The sequence below is a fragment of the Camellia sinensis genome, chromosome 2 (assembly GCF_055761805.1).
Source record: "Camellia sinensis isolate YWXY chromosome 2, ASM5576180v1, whole genome shotgun sequence".
Lineage (NCBI taxonomy): Eukaryota > Viridiplantae > Streptophyta > Magnoliopsida > Ericales > Theaceae > Camellia > Camellia sinensis.
This window is the reverse complement of record NC_138962.1, coordinates 149784265-149802134: the sequence shown is the minus strand read 5'-3', so window position 1 is coordinate 149802134 and position 17870 is coordinate 149784265.

Sequence of the window (17870 nt, the reverse complement as noted above, 5' to 3'; positions counted from 1 at the left end):
AATGAAAGAACTTCATAAATGTTATATGACACGTACAATGTGGACCTAAGGTTGTTTCGTTTATGTTATAACATGTGCAATGTGGACCTAAGATCGTTTCATTCATGTTGTGATATGTTTGGGCCGGAGGCCATTCTGTGGTCCTGACGTCATTCTGTATTATATATGGGCTCGAGGCCATTTTGCTAATGACATGATAATATATGATTGGACCTGAGGTCATTCTGAATAGCTATTAATATATGAGGGCCCGAGGTCGTTCCGTACTTTATGTGGGCCTGAGGTTGTTCTGATATTGATGGGCCTAAGGTCGTTTTGTTCATATGATGGGCCTAAGGTTGTTCTGTCTATGTAATGGGCCTAAGGCGTTTGTATTATATGATGGGTCCAAGGCCGTTCCGTATTATGATTATGGATATTGTGAGAACCTTATGCTCTTTTATTTACACTACTTTATTGTACTATTACTCAATGAGCTTCGCTCATCCAATATTATGTATGCACATGTAGGTGACTGGCAGCATGGAGCCTACCCTTAGAGTCAGTTTGAGGAGCCATTTTTGTGAACCTATCAAGTCATGCCTCCGAGATGGAGTTTTGCTTTTGACTCCCATTATGTTGTGACTTTGTTTTGTTTTTGCTATTTTGGTCTTGGGATATGTAATCTATATGTATGAAATTTCCTATGGTACTTAACCTTTGTATGGGCATGCGTAACATGCCTTGGGGGTACCCGTGCGCGTTAAACAGTTCGGACTCTCGATCTCTTTGATCTAGTCTCACGAGTGCCATGTGAAACATAAATGAGAGTCCACATTTGGCAACTTTTATAAAATCCATTTTATTGCAAAACCTTTTGCCAGAAATGGACTGCGTCATCAGATCTCAGAGTCGCCACCTAATATTTATTTTGGAAAAATTAGGAAATCCGTGACTCATGCCAAAGGCCATTGGTCTGTCGTCACCAAAGTATCTTGGTTCGGGAGCTTAGGTATGAGAGGGGAAGGTCATGTATTGAGCACTCCACTCACCCGATCAAAGATCGGCCTCTACTAATCATGATGTGATTCTTATGTACAATATATGCTCATGTTCCGATTGTTAGACTAACTTTATTGTGTGATGCATACAAGTATAGACTAATTTTGCAAGCATTGGAACACTTGATTCATGTTTGTTTTGAAAAAATTTTGAATCTCGAAAAAGTGATCACATATGAACATTATTCAAAGTATTCCAATTCAAGCAAATAGCCTTCATCCACAGGCATTCAAGCAGTTTATCAATTAAGCATTTAGCCTCATGGCAAGCATGTGAGACATGGAAATAATCAAACTCATGCAACGTGCTAAAGCAAATAAAAGCTTACCTTGTACTCCAAGCCAAACAGAGAAACTAGTTAGAAAAATGCATGATTCCTATGCGACATGTCTAATGCAACATATGCAATATGTAATTATCAAGCTCGGCTACTAATTTGGCATATGGATCAAGTTGATAGCATACGGTTTAACATGTGTTCAAAGAAGTATGTAAACAAGCAATTTAAAATGATGAACCGAGCCTTGGTGTATTCAAGACAAGTGGATGCAAACATGAATAATGCTAAATAAAACATGATGTCCCTAATCTAACCGTCATAAGTGATTAAATAAAAGGAAGAAAGACATGGGGTTGGAAGACATACACATTATTACAAAACTGCGCCCTCACATATGAGGGTTCGAATGTCTGAGTGTCCGAATTAACTACTTATTACAAATCCAAATGAATAATTGAAGGGCTGTCTAATTTATTACAACAATAATATGCAATGGTTACGCGATGCTCCTTAGGAAGTACTCTGTTTGCCTTACTGGGAATTGTTCAGTTTCACCTTTAGTCACTGCTTCCCACCAAAAGTGTATTGTTTGCCATTTATTAGAGCCTAGCCGACCTATAATGAGGCCCAATTGAGTCCCAATAAATCCAATCATGCCTTATTTCTTTACAGAAATCTGTTTTTGCGCCTGAGGTGAAACAGTGCAGACAGGGTATTCCTAAGCCATGTTTGTCCCTTCTTTCCTTCTCTGTCATAGAAAGCCTCGAGAAAAGGTTGGAATCATTTCCAAAATCATCAATTAGCAAGTTGATTGCTTGATGATCTCGGGTACAATGTGGACAAAGATTAATAAATGCAAATAACAACCACCCCTCCTTTCTGTCATGAAGTGAACTCAAAGAGGGAGGTAGAGATGCTTCGAGATTCATCAAAACATCATGAATTGATGTAAGACAAGCCTTGACACGATAGACTTGGCGTAATATCTGGCATAAAGACGTTTCAAGGTTCATCCAAACATCATGAATTGATGTAAGACAAGCCTTGACACAATAAACTCGGTATAACATCCGACCGAATCCAACCAATCATATTAGTTCTTTATGTTGGTTGGTTTATTTTAAACTCAATTTTATTAGCCTCTTTTATATTACCTTTCCTTTTCTTTAACCCATTAAGTCCAGGATGATTAAGTCCGAAACACAATAAAGAGAAACAAGTATCGACTTAACCCAAGAAAATAAACCTTATTTTCTTCAGGGTAAATTACAAAGGAAGAGTCAAACTCATTTACAAGCGATAAGGGATTTCAAGTCAAACCCAAGATGTGCAACAAGGACTAGTCAAACTCAAAAGAGTGATAATGACTTAAAAAAGCCAAAGTGAGCAATAATGACTTAAAATCCAAACTTGATAATAAGCTATAATGACACTTTCTTTGGTGATTTCCATTGGTTTAACTAGAAAGTTAGTCCCTTAAAAGTAAACACACCAATGATAAAGAGAAATAAAAAATAAAAGATTGGCTTTAGTATAAGAAAGATGTATGCCTTTGGTAATGAACCTCCGAAGAAATTAAACCATTAAGCAAGAAAAAGTTTTATGCCTTTGGTAATGAACCTCCAAAAAAGATTAAACCATCAAGCATGGAAAAATTTCTTTCTTATACTTGAATAATAATCTCAATTTTTCACAACTTTTTAATCGAAATAACCAGAGAATGGAGGGAGGTTGCAAAGATGATTATGTGAAGTTGATTAATTGGTAAATACAGCACAAACATAATATAAAAATAATAATTATTGACATAAATTAAACAGCCCCTAGTAACATAATTTAAGCTAGAAAAGGTGAATAGATTCAAGCTAGTAAACAAGTTTAAGGAAGGGTGGCTAACCTCCCCACTTTTATAACTTCAAATCACATATTTTTGATGTTGCAAAATAGCCCCGCATCAGTCCCAAATCAGTCCCAAAACAGTGGCAAAAATTAGAGAAAACAAGTGGGAAACACAAGGATAAAAGCTTGGAATAAGGTTTAAGCAAGGGTGATTAACACCTCCACCTTTAGGTAGCTTTAACCACAAGTTTCAGCCCTTAAAACAGTCCTAAAGTAGTATGAAAACACAAGAATAAGATTGATTAAGATTGAAATAAAACAAAGTAAGCTTTACCTCTTATAGAGAAGGTGTTCTTGTTGTAAACCAAACTTGATTCCAAAGCACCCTCAAGTTTGAGTTATGGTCTTCAAGTCTCAAATCAAGTTCCTAGTTCAAACTCTTGTATGGTATGTATGGATGATATGAGAGCTTCAAGGCTATGGAAGAACAAAGATGAACTCAACTTTTGTATAGTTCTCACATCTCTTTGATATTTCTCTTGGATATTTTTATCCTTTGTATGTTATATCTCACTCTTGATATTCTTTTCTAACACTTGATATTGTTTTCTAACCCCTATTACATCAGGATGAGCCCTGTATTTATAGGACTTGAGCTCCTGCTCAAAATATTAGCAGAATTGGGCAACTGGCAGATTGCTGTATAATCTGCTTTGAAAAGTCAAGAGGTCCGGCCAGACCTTGGTGTCTCCGGCCGGAGGTCATTAATATATGGCTAGAGGTCAGTGTATGCCCACTGTTCCTCATTTTCAGGTTCAATACAGGTTGGTACAAGGTGCAAAACTGACTTTCTGGGGTAGAAATACAGTGGGTATGGCAAGTTATAATTGTTTAGAGCTCGAACTCGGAGTCCTTGATTGAGAATTCAAACCACTTACTCAATATAATCGTCATCATCGAGTGCTTGGAATAAAGAGCCTAAGTCTTACGAGTGGTCAAAACTGGGGTGTCTACAGCATGTAAATGTGTGAATGTGTTATGGTGTAAGCTTTATAATTTGCCCATATTGGCATAGATCAATGGACTTCCTCATTTTTTGCATGCTTCTGTTTATGGCCCCATTATTATAATTATTTTGTATGTTTGTTTGAGGCCAAAGGTAATCGGGTGATTATTGGCCGGTTATGATCCAAACTTTTATGGGCGGGTTCGGGTTATGATATTTTATTGGCCAAGTATTTCCTCCATCATCAAGACAACATGCATTCATATTAGTGGCCACAGATTATTTCACTAAGTGGGTAAAGGCAGTCCCATTAAAAGTGTTGAATCACTCTCATGTGATGGATTTTCTCAAGAAACACATAGTTCATAGGTTTGGCTTGCCACAAGCAATTATTGTTGATCAAGGGATAGTGTTTAATGGTGATGAAGTAATAGAGTTTGCCAAAGAATATGGCATTCAAATGTTTCATCTCCATATTATGCCCAAGCAAATGGTCAAGTAGAGTCATCAAACAAAACAATCAAAGTGACATTGAGTAAAGCGATAGAAGACAATCCAAGAGATTGGCATGAGTTATTATCTGAGGTTTTGTGGGCAAATAGGAATTCAAAAAAGGATAGTATCCAAGCATCCCCTTATGAATTAGTTTATGGCCATGCTACAGTCTTACCTTTAGAAGTGACAATAAAGTCTAGTAGGGTGGCTAAGCATTATGACATTCCTGTCAATGAGTATGTGGAGGCCATGTTCATAGAGTTATAGGATGTGGAGTGCAAAAGGATTGATGCCTTTGATTGTATGGTGGCTCAAAAGAAAAAGATTGAGAGAGTATATAATAAGAAGGTTAAATTGAAAATCTTTGGAGTAGGTGACTTGGTGTGGAAGACCATTTTGCCATTAGGGACAAAAGACCCTAAATTTGGCAAATGGTCACCAAATTGGGAAGGCCCCTTTGGGATTCATAAAGTCCTTAAGGGAGAGGCATATCAGTTGGAGTCCTTGAAAGGGCATTCAAATCACATAGGAGGAATATAAATGGAAAATACTTTAAGAGGTATTATCCAACCATGTGGGAAGCTTTCACGGGGAGTTGATTAATGCATACAAAACAAAGCAATGTACAAAGAAAGAAAATTTACACAGGAGTACAATAGGACATTCAAGGCAAAATATTGATATTCATCAAAGAAGAGATCTGTACAGTAGTTTACTAGTTACACAAGATAGTAAAACATTATGTGCAATACAAGAAAAACTAATCTAGATCTTAGGGAAAAGAATGGCCAGGATGCCCAATTCTGATTGGGCATCTGCCAACATGGTTTGGGCTTGGTCTAGCTCTGCTTTGACAGTTTGGATTGAAAAAGAGCCATTTTAAATTTGAGAAAGCATAGTCCTTGCTTCTTGGTTGCGTTGGTCTTTGGAACAGGTTTGAATCATTACCAAAAAAGTTGGCCATTTTGTGATGATTTTGGCTAGTTATTTTAATTGGATTAGGTTAAAGGGGTTAGGTGAAAGGTTTAGAACAACAGTAAGGCAGGCCAAAGCTTCACCAGGTTGGTTAAGGGTTATTTCTTCAAGTGGGGTATTGATGAGATTGATGAAGGTGGTTAAAATTTATTGAGTTGCAGTCTGGAAGTGATGTAGCCTTTGGGGAAGTGGGGACATCTAGTCTAGGTGTTGTTGAATGATAAAAAGTTCTTCCCAAATATCCTGAGCTGGGATGATGACCTGTCAACAGTAATAAATGAGTGAGTTTGCATTTTGCAAGTAGTAGAAAATGACGAAATTAAGGATTAGAAGTAGTACTTGCTCAGTAATGGATGGAATGTTTGTTGGAGGTTGGTCCTATTCTGTTGTGGTTGTGGTGGCAGGAAAAAAGGATTGTTGAAGTGGTAACCTCAAATGTAGGAAATGCAGTGGCAGCATCCGGACCCTCAAGAATTATTTCTGGTTCACTTATTAGTGGGGGTGGTGCAGTGATTGTATCTATCCTTGTGGTTTTGAAAAAAGAAAAAAAGAAAGAAGAGAGAGAGAGAGAGAGAGAGCAATTAGTTAAAGTTAGTAGGATAAAGGGGATAGATGATCTGTCACACTAGTAATGGCACTTACCTTGGGTGTTTTGAGTTTCTGGTGGAGGAGACCTTATGTTATGATTTCCTGGAGAAGATTGATGACTAGGAGGAGTTGATTGGCTATTGATTGAGTGTCAAGGTCAATCTTTTTTGATTGCCTATTAGAGGTTTGAGAATTGGCAGAATTAGATGGTGATGGTTGATGAGTAAAAACTAAAGGGAAGTTAATGGGTTTAGTTGCCCCTGGTAAAGGACCTTCATTGGAAAGGCCCCAAGGGTGACATCCTTAAGAGCAATAGGAGGAGGCTCAAAATGGGAAGGATATGGAGATGGTTGTGATATAGGTTATGAGGATGGTTGTGGTAGAGGTTATGAGAATGGTTGTGATATAGGTTGTTTTTAGGATGGTTGTGGTGTTGGTTTCGGAATTGCTTCTCTTGGTTCACTAGTAACAGGAAAAGAAGATGGATTGATGTTTTGTGGAGAGTTGGAAGGAGTGTCCTCATCATCAGGAGTAGAGATAAGCATTCTTCTCCTTTTTCTCTGCAAATAGAAGAATGCTTCTCCTTTTTCTTTGCAAAGAGAAGAATGTCAGTCAAACATAAATGGAAGGTGGTGTGGTGTGACAAGAAATGATAAGAAAGCATACCTGGTAAAGTTGCCCTGGGAGATTTGGAGCTGTCTGGCCAACTATTTGGTTGAGGGGTGTGTCCCAATCACTGGGATTTGCCTCAGGGATAGGAGTAGCTGGAGGCTCTTTTCTTTTCTTGGCCTTATTTTCCCTCTCGATAGTGGAAGAAGTGGTGATTCTTCTTTGGACCCTTTGTGCTTATGTATGTAAGGCTGACAAAGAGTCCCCCTATTAGTTTGGGAATTGGAGGTGTGTCTCTTGTTTGGGTGGTTGGATCCATTAGGTCCTTGCCTTCGTGCTAATCCCTAACTAATGGCTTAATGCAAGTTCAACATTGGCTACCAAAAAACCAAAGAAGTTAGCATTTCCAACAAGGAAAAATGAGATAGTCAAAGTTACGAAGTATGTGAAATGAAAGACAAAACATTACTTGCAGCTTTAAGTTTAGAAGGTGGTGGTGAAAGACGTTGATTGTCAATAGAGATGTCTTTAAGACAGGCCTCAAGTGGCTTAAAGAAGATGATGGCAGCCATGAGTTTCCACCAGTGATCAAAAAGTAGTAGTATAATCTGATGTAGGCTGGAAGAAGAAAGGACTGAAGTCTTTGAAGAGTTTATTGTTTTCTGTCAAGATAGACCCAGCTTGTTTAGAGTCTCTGAGGATCACCTTGGACCTAATTTCCTCATGAATAGTTGGGTGAAAGTAATGATAGGGTATGCTTTGAGAAAGGCTAAACTACCTAGACCACTGGTTGGGCCAATAAGTCTCAAAATTGCATCTGGACATTTTGGTGGAGGCTATAGAGCAGCCAACCACAATATGTCTACAGGTTAAGATATGTCTCTAGGTTTCAATTTGTGCCTGGACTTGGTCATTTGTCAGATCAGAGGGGTCTGTGAAAAGGAATTGGAGTCTGTTGGATGAGAATTGGCATTGTTGAAATGGTCTGTAGAGGGTAGGTGTAGACGTCCCGAACGCCCCGGGAGGACGAGTCCCCCCCGTTCGTTCATATCGGGCTCACTACAGTTCAGGACTCTCAAATTGTCATGGTTCTAAATCTGAACCAAAGAGTCCAAATCTGACAAATCGTTTTGAGAAAACAGATTTTGAAAGAAGTGTCAAACATGGACTGCTTTGCCAGATACAGAGTCGCCACCTAAATGTTTTATTTTGGGAAAATTTAGGAAACCCTGACTCGTTGCCTAAGGCCACGTGTCCGTCATCACCAAAATTGCCTCGGCTCGGGAACTTGGGTACGATTGGGGAAGGTCACTTCGTGAGCACCCCCGCTCGCCCGATCAAAGATCGGCCTCTACTAACCATGATATCTAGTTTTGAAAACTTTATGCGTTCTTATTCCGGTTATTAGCCTAGATTTACTATGTGATGCGCACAGCATACAAGTATAGACTGGATCGTTTGAATTAGAACAAAACATTTCATGTTTATTTTTTAAAGTGGTTTGATGGTGCTACCAACAAGTAGGCTAAGACGTGGATTTGCCACCCTCGGGTGGGCTTAGAAAAACATGATTTTGCCACTATCTAGTGGGCTTAAAACTCACAGTCAATGCATTTATTCCAATTCAAATAATCTAACCTTCACCCACAGGCATTCAAGCAGTTGTATCACATAAGCAATAGTCTCATGGTAAGCATGCTATCATGGCAGTCACTCACACACATGCAAGGATGCTAAAGCATAAACACTTACCGAGTACTCTAAGCCAAAACAAAAGCTATGTTAGAAATCCATGCATGATCCTAACTATACAGAAATGCCTAATGCAACACATGCAAAATGCAACTAAGATAGGCTCGGCTATTCTAAAGATGGCATGTGAAATGCTACAACTAACATGTATTCAACTTGGAATTGAGATACAAATGCAGTTAGTATGATGCGGCGAGCCCGGTGCATGCAAGACAGATGAACGAATGCAAACATGCTATCATACTGTATGCTAATTGAAACATGCCCTAATCTAACCATCATAAGCTGATAAATAAAAGGGAGAAAGACGTGGGGTTGGAAGACATACATCACACACACGCACACTTATTACAACATTGCCCTCGCGCAGAGGGTCCGAATAAATAATATACAGTCCCGAATAGATAGTACAGTCCTGAATAAATACAAAATCCTAATTAATTAACACATTAATCTAGGAAAGCAATAAATTGCATGCAAATCCGTGGGCCGCCTCAGCTCTGTTCCGGATGATGAATGATGCATGCTTGAATTTGCCTTGCTCGGAAACCCGTGCCATGCCACTGTTGCCTATGTTTACACTGCTTTGCTCCCCTGAAAATTGTGCAACTCCCAAGGTGCACTCTCTGGACACTGGGGAGCATCACCGACCAAGTGGGATTTCCACCGGCCATGTTCGGATGGTTATCGGCCATTTTTAAATCCATCGGCAAACAATAAATGGCCGGTCGGCAGTATAGGTGGCTGGCCGGCCAAAGCTTCCTGCAGAACCTATTTTTGACAGCAGCAGAGGGCAGACAGTGCATGGCAAGGAAATTCAAAGCAATGTATGCATGGCCATTCTCCCTATCATGCAATGGACTCAAGGGAGCATGGCCCTCGACCCTCGGGCCATCAATCACGTACTTCAATGCATGATGGCCCAAAAGCCAAGTGTGCAACTTTGATATCAAATGAAATGCAAGCACAAAATACATCAAAGGGCCCCAACCCCTATCATGGTAGATCAAGAGGCAAGGGAATGCACAACGACACACATGCGACCAAAGCATGTAAACAAACATACGAATATGCAATGCAACTACATGGCACACACAATGCTAACAACATAACATGTACAACGCATTGAAATATGGCATACACAATGCAGGATGGACTTACATTAACATGAATGGACCACAGCTACACTCACATCAGTAACCATTAGGTGAAAATGAGACACTCGAAATGCGTGCACACATGCACGCAAACCGAGGACCAAGCCTAAGGCATCAAATGCCACTCTACCAAAGCATCGCAAGGCGTGAAATATGGCATACAAACATGCAAATTTCAGTACTAAAATATGATGCTAAACAGTCCCGAAACATGGAAATATAGCACCCGATGCATGGGATGAACCCCGAAACTCGAAACTAGGAACATGGAATGACTTACAGCTATACAAAGAATGCATTATTTGATCATGAAGCATGAAGACAGAGGCAAGACAGTCCCAAAACATGCATATTTCCAGTTTATAACAAGTCTCAAAAACGAACACAAATAGGGCTAAACTATCATGCAAAAATGGCCCTAAAAGAGAGATTAAACACAAGGGGACAGAAGCTGGCTCCAAATGGCAAAGATCCCTTCAACAGAGTTAAAGAGGGGCTCAAAACAAGGCACTTTACAGTTTACATCAAGCCACAAAAATAATCACAAATGAGGCCAAACTATCATGCAAGAAAAGGCCTAAAAGAGGGGTAAAGAGACAAGTGGTAGCTTCTGGCCTCAAACAGAGGAGAGCCCTTCAACAAAGTCGAAGAGGAGCTCAAAAAAAGATATTTCACATTTTATAGAAAAGTCCAAAACAGCTCGCAAATAAGCCTAAAATACTATGCAAAAATTGGCCTAAAAGAGAGATAAAGAGGCAAGTGGTAGTAGGAGACCTCAAACAGCAGGAGGTACTTGCTCAAACTTGAAAAGGGGCTCAAAATATGACTATTTATAGTTTGGGTTGGAGCCCAAAAAAGCTAGCAAGTATGGCTTAGATAGCATGCAAAACAAGGTAAGAAAGAGGGAAAATGGGACTCACCCTTGTAGAACCAAGCTTCAACAACTTTTGGGCCAAGTTTGGGATCTCTTTACCTCTGGAAAGTAGCCTCAAGTTGCTGGAATGGAGGATGGAGGCCTTGTGCTATGAGGTGTAGGGTAAATGGTGTAGAACTTAAGGGGTTTTGGTGCTTGGAGTAGAGAGAGAGAGAGATTGAATGCAAGAGCTCCAAACAAGTTTTTGTAACCCTCCAAAATGGAGCTGGGGGGTCTGGTTTTATAGAGGGAGGAGTGGAGGAAAAGGGGGGGAAAACCAATTCAAATTTCCCCCCCAAAAGGGCAGACCCTCGGGCAGGGGTTTTGTGCAAAACAGCTGGCACAGCTGGCATCCACTCAATCTGTAGAATACTCCAGACGGTCGTCGGCTAGCAAAATTGGTCGGTCGGCTACTTTAACTGGTCGGTCGGCCATCTGTTATGGCCGGTTGGCAGGAAAAATCTGCTCTGCAGGTTCAACTTCAAATGGGCATAACTCCTTCATATGAACTCCTTTTCAGGTCATTCTTGTGTCAAAATTGAAGCCCCGGAAGTAAGATTTCCAATGGTACCAGCCTTGCATCAAAATTCCAACTTTACAAAAAGTTATGCTTGTTTTAGTGAAGGCTGCTCAGTTTCGGTCCAACCGGGATGATGCCCAACTTCAACCAATCATATCTCCGCCATCCGGACTCGGATTTAAGAGATTCTTGAATAAAAAATGAAGCCCCGAAAGTCTTCTTTCCAACGGTGGTGGCCTCATAGATTAACTTCATTTGTATAGACAGATAAGCTTGATTTAGCGAGAACTGCTCGTCCCTCTCTTAGCGATTCTTGCCTATCTTCTTCTCCAACTTGGTTTCTTCTCTCTTCCCCTTCTTTCTTCAACTTCAAACCCCTAAACAAGGTGTTTTGAAAGATTTTTCAAAGATTTCATCTCTCTTTTATTCATTTCCACTTTGTCCTTACTCGGTTTATCGAAAAGCGCATCATTTGACAAAATGTGAGCCTCGGAACATTGTAGAAACTTTATTTCAAAAATGTTTTGAAAGAGAGGGTTCTAAGGTCTAAAAACCCTCCAAAATAAATTTGGTCCAAAATGGGGTGTGAAGTTGAGATTTGTCTCTCTCCTTGCCGAAGAAACTGAACCTTTGCCTTGTACACCTTTCTCCACCAAGTAAACTATCAGTAACGCCCAAGTCTTGAGGGCGGTCAAAAATGGGGTGTCTACAGTAGGAAATTTGTCAAGTGGGAGGTTGTAAAACATGTGAGATGGTGTGTGAAAGTAAAGGTAGGCTTGCTGGTGAAAGTGAGAAGTTGTTCAGCATAGAAGTGATGAATTGGCCTCATGGTGTTAGGTGGTGGAGGTTGCGCCTCAGGAAAATAGGCATACAACCAAGCTTGGAAAATACAGAATGGTCCACCACAGTTGGCAGAAATTTTTCTGGTTGACTAGAGAGAATAAACCCTTGTAAAGGATAGCAAGAAGATAGGGGACAAAGGCCATAGCTTGGTCATCCTGGATACATAAGGCAAAGGGAAGGTATTCTTTGGTGATCTTGTATCCAGGAACACAGAAAATGAATTTACAAAGCTAAACCAAGTAAAGAGAAGTTCTTTCTTGGTCCTCGACAAAGGAACCAGGCTTGCCTTTATATTTTTTAATAAATTCTGTGTAGCTCATATTAGTGTTTAAGGTGAAAGTCATTTGTGGGGGTTCAAGCAAGGCATGAATTTGGTTACCTAAAATCAGAAGGCCAGTTAAATGAGCTACATCTAGGATAGTGGGAGCAATTATGCCAAAATTTAGAAGTAGAGAGTTACAAGACTAGGACCAGAAGCATGTGGTAGTAACAATTAGCCACATGTCCATGTCATATTTCATGGTTGACAGTCTAATTACCTCACTGATGCCCTGGTGTTTCCATACTTCAGAATCATGGGCTTCGATTCTTTTGACCCAACTTTGCCATGTGGAATCTGGTGACCTCCAGGATCTAAGGGGGTTCTTGCTGGTTTTACAATTTTTCCAGCTAAGGTTGGGTTGATTGAGCAGCAGGTTCTCACCATTAACAAGGGGGTAGTATGGGGCTAACTCGTTGGGAAAATGGGATAAGAATATAGAGCCTAAGGTGGCTTTAGCGACGGAGTTAGTGCTGGGCAATAAGGTAATCCCTAGCTTTAAAGGGACGATGAGTGTTTTGATAAAGTTTGAAAAGTGAAGGAGGTCTTCATTGCTTTCTTCTGTGGAAACTGGCTTTGATTTCTTGGGTGCCATGGTTTAGGGTTTTGCAATGCTTTGGTTTCAGATGGAAATGTTTCAGAATGAGTACAGTCTGGGGAGTTTGAATCAGAGGGAAATGAAGTTGAAAAGGTGGGTCTTTTATAGTTTATGATGGGCCTAGTATTTTTAAAATAATAAGGCAGTCTTATGTTGGACTGTGGTTTCTTTTTGTTTTTGGGCTTGAAGTAAGTAGTTCATTGTCTGTCTCATCTGGTGGGCCCAAGTGGCAAGTTTGTTCAAGTTAAAATCATTTGATATTCAATTACCTTGAAGAATGGGTGTATTGTTTGCACCTGTTTGTGCAAGTCCTTGTTGACAGGTAGTTCAGTCAGTGGAGGACACGTGGCCAATTTCAGAGTAAATTGTTATGATCAGAGGGCAGAGATCATTAACTAGAAGTGGGGTTTGCAAGTGGGACTAACGTGGAACGTGGAGTTGTTATTAGCAGTGTGGCCATAGACTTAGTGGGCTGTCTCCAAAAGAAAGCATGAACAGAGTGGGAGTTTTCTTCTATCGAAAGAGGGATAAAAGGACTTATGGACACGTGTTAACTTAAAGGGAATGAAGTTCGACATGTAAAGGCAAAGGCATGATGTGGTTTGAAGACTGGGAGTGAGAGTGCAGTTGTGGCAGTTACACAGTAGCAGTAATAGATTGAAGAGATCATAGGGTCGTGGGATAGAAGAGCTATAAGAGACCAAAAGTTAGTAGAAGAGAGGAGACATGAACAACAACATAACAACTTAGTTTTAGACCTAGAAGTAGTTGAGATCATAGTTTAGGAGTAATTTTGCTACTGTAATCTGTAATCTGTATTTGTTGAATGAAAATAGGTTATTTCCGCATGAAGTTGCTTTTAGTTTGTTTAATCTACCTTGTTACCATCCGTTGATACAACAATTTGAACTTGTTTTCTTTCTGTTCAATCTACCTTGTTACCATCTATTGATACAGAAAGTTAGTTGTCCTTCTCGTTTATTTTGTTATCAACAATTGATCCAAATAAGTTCTTATTATTTTGAGGCATTCGAACCAGAACCACAATTGCTTGATTGTTCCTGTTTAAAGTTGTGTAGTTTGAATTACTGCTTAGTTGCTGTCGGTCCAGCCCTAGCATAATTTTTACTAACACAAACATATGTTTTTATAGGTAAACTTTGGTGGAGATTATTCAATACAATCATATCTTTAAAGTTTCTCCAACCTTCTTTGATCTTTTACTTGTTTCTTTTTGTCTCAAAACCTTATCTCATTTCAATCTTATTCTAGTTCATCCTCATTTCCAGTTTTCTCCAATCTTTTACCTTATTCTATTTGGTTCCATCAATTTTATCTTCTTATCTACAATCACAATGATATATCTTTTTGATGGTTATTCATTTCACAACACTCCCCATTGGATAACCATTTACTAAGAAAATAGTACAATATTGTGATATTCTTAGATTGCCTCATTAAAACCTTACTACGGGGGAAACCCATTGGGAAAAACCTTAGACAAAGGAAAAAGAATACAATTTGTAATTTTATTCAAATACTTGACTCCCCCTCAATGCTACATAATAGATCTTTATGTTGATGCGTTCCAATATTATGCATCGACTTCTTGAATGTTGCAATTACTGGAGCTTTAGTAAACATATCTGCCAGATTATCACTTGAACAAATTTGTTGGACATCAATATCACCGTTCTTCTGAAGCTCGTGTGTATAAAAGATTTTTGGTGAAATGTGTTTGGTCCTGTCACCTTTGATATAACCTTCTTTGATTTGTGTGAAACACATAACATTATCTTCATATAATATGATTGGGCTATCCTTTGTTGAAGATAATCCACACCTTTCTTGAATATGATGGATAATAGATCTTAGCCAAATACATTTTCAACTTGTTTCATGAATTGCAAGTATCTCTAAGTGACTTGAAGATGTAGCAGACAATGTTTATTTTACTGATTACCAAGATATCCAGCATCTGCATATCTAATTAGTTGTGGCTTTGATTCATTTGAATAAAATAAACCCATACTTGTTGTTCCACGAAGAAAATGTAATATCTACTTCACTTTATTCCAATGTCTTTGGGTTGGTGCATAACTATATATTGCTAGTAAATTGACAACAAATGCAATATCAGGTTGGTACAATTTACAAGATACATAAGAGCATCAATTGCACTAAGATATGGTACTTTGGGACCAAGTAGTTCATTATTTTCTCGAGGTCGAAAAGGATATTTCTTTATATCAAGTGATCGAACAATCATAAAAGTACTCAAAGGATGAGTTTTATCCATACAAAAGTTCTTCAAGACTTTTTTTTTGTATATGATGATTGATGTACTAGAATCCCATTTGGCAAGTGTTCAACCTATAGGCCGAGAAAAATTTCATTTTGCCAAGATCTTTCATTTCAAATTCCTTTTTTAAATATTCTGCAGTTTTTGTAATCTCTTCTAAAGTTCTAACAAGATTAGATCATCAACATATACGGTATTAATTGCAAATTCGGATTCTAATTTTATAATAAAAATGCATTGGCAAATTGGATCATTTCCATATCCCTCTTTTAACAAATATTCACTAAGGCGATTGTACCATATGCGACTAAATTGTTTCAACCTGTATAAAGATCTTTGTAACTTGATAAAATAAGCACTTTTAGGCTTTGAATTAGATGCTTCTGACATCTTAAATCCTTCAGGGATTTTCATATATATATATATATATATATATATCACTATCTAGTGATCCATATAAATATGTTGTAACCACATCCATTAGACACATATTTAAATTCTTTGTGATTGCCAAGCTAATAAAAAATTTAAATGTAGTTACATCCATTACGGGTGAATATGTTTTCTCATAATCAATACCAGGTCTTTACGACAAGTCGTGTTTTATATCTTACAATTTCATTTTCTTATTGCATTTCCAAACAAATACCTATTTATATCCCACAGGCTGTATCTCGTCAGGGGTTTGGACTACATGTCAAAATACTTCACGATTCATAAGTGAGTTTAACTTCGCTTGTATTGCTTCTTTCCACGTTGGCCAATGATTTCTCTGTCAACATTCATCGACAGTTTGTGGTTCATTATCATCATCACTTATGGCAGTGTTTTCATTATTACTTCTGGTAATGCAACGAGCAATTTTAAACAAAAATATATCGTTGATAATAGTTTGATTTCTATCCTAAACATCTCCTGTACTTATATAATGTATTGAGATCTCATTAATTTCAAGTATATACCTTTTCCATTTCAGGGGATAACTCTTCAGGAGATAGCTTTTCTGGAGGTTCCTTTTCAAAAGGTATATAAGTAGGAGATTTGGATAGACTTACTGTAGCCTATTTTGTAGTTCTAATCTCTTTAAGAGTATTTTTATGTATGGGTATGATCTTAGTTACAGCCTCTTCTAGAGTACAAACTGGATGTTCTTCAGTTTTTCTTTTTTTAGGAATTTTGTCCTTTGCACCAACAGGTCTTCCACACTTCAAGCATATCTTAGACTCATTTGCTGCTATGTCCATTGATTGTCTGATAGGGACATCAATTTGTGTTGGGGTATTAGTAGCTGGTATGTAAGATTTTGTCACATTCTTTGTGTCAGTGAATGCATTTGATAATTGACTTGCAATACTTTGCAAATGAATAATCCTTTGAACTTCTAGTTCATATTGATTAGTGTGAGGATCAAGATGCGATAACGTTGAAGTATTCCAATTCATTTTCTATTGAGCTTCTGGCCGTGACTTTTCTTTCCCTAATGATAGGAAAATTGCTTCGTCAAAATAACAATCTTCAAACCATGCCTTAAACATATCACCAGTTAAGGTTCTAGATATTGTGGGGGCCGAATATTGGGAGACGTAAACAGGCCGAATAGTGGGACCTGGAAAGTTAAATATTTACATCGCATTCGGCCTCGTCTTATACATTTGAATCCTGCCCTATTCGGCTAAATAGCCGGTTGAGTAAGGGGTCAAGTGGAGAGCGGTTTGCAGCAAAATGAGCCGAGTAAATAGTTATATGACGAATCGAAAGTGGGCCTAGCCCCGAGGCCCAAGAAAGAAAAGATATAAATAGAAGAACATCAGCCAGAAAGAGGTATGTGAGAATGAGTATGCTTCACTTAAAATACAAGTAACTAAGAGAGTATATATTGACTTGTCCGTCGGAGTGCTAATCCCGGCACCCCCGACTGGAGTGTTTGTTTCTTTTCAGGTCATCCAGGTCATCAGTTGAGGATCTCAAGCGTCCCAGTGGATCAATAGAGTATTTCCAAAACACTTCCCCACAATTGGCGTCGTCTGTGGGAATACTCAAATACATCCATGGCGGGCGTAACGGAAGACCCTCCGATAGTCACTGACGAGACCATACAGAGAGACGACCTCACTCCAACAAACATGCTTGGACCGGAGACTATCGCCGCAAGACACGCCTTGAACTTTGACTCACCCTTGACTTCAGCGCACGAGACAATGTAAGTGATCATGGAACAAGCAAAGAAAAATGAGCAGAGGTTGGAGAACATGATCGCTGAGAACGAACGTCTCCGTCAGGATTTGGCCTTGGAAGTGGCGAAGTCCAAACAAGCTGTACGCCAAGATCCAGAACGACCTCTGAGGGTAGGTGGTCGACGACCTGGAGCTCGACAACAAGACACTGATAGCGACTCCGACTCATTATCCCCGGAGCCCAAGAAGAAGGGACGACCCGAAACTACCAGTTCCTCTGAAGAGAGTCCACGTATAAGGTGTAAGCGAAGACGAAATGGTTCAGACGAAGAGGACCAGCACGATCCCTTTGTGCGACGGATCGCAAAGGTGGTACTACCAAAAAATTTCAAAGCCCCGTCGTTCACCTTGTACAACGAGAAATCGGACCCCACTGATCATATCCATCATTATAAGCAA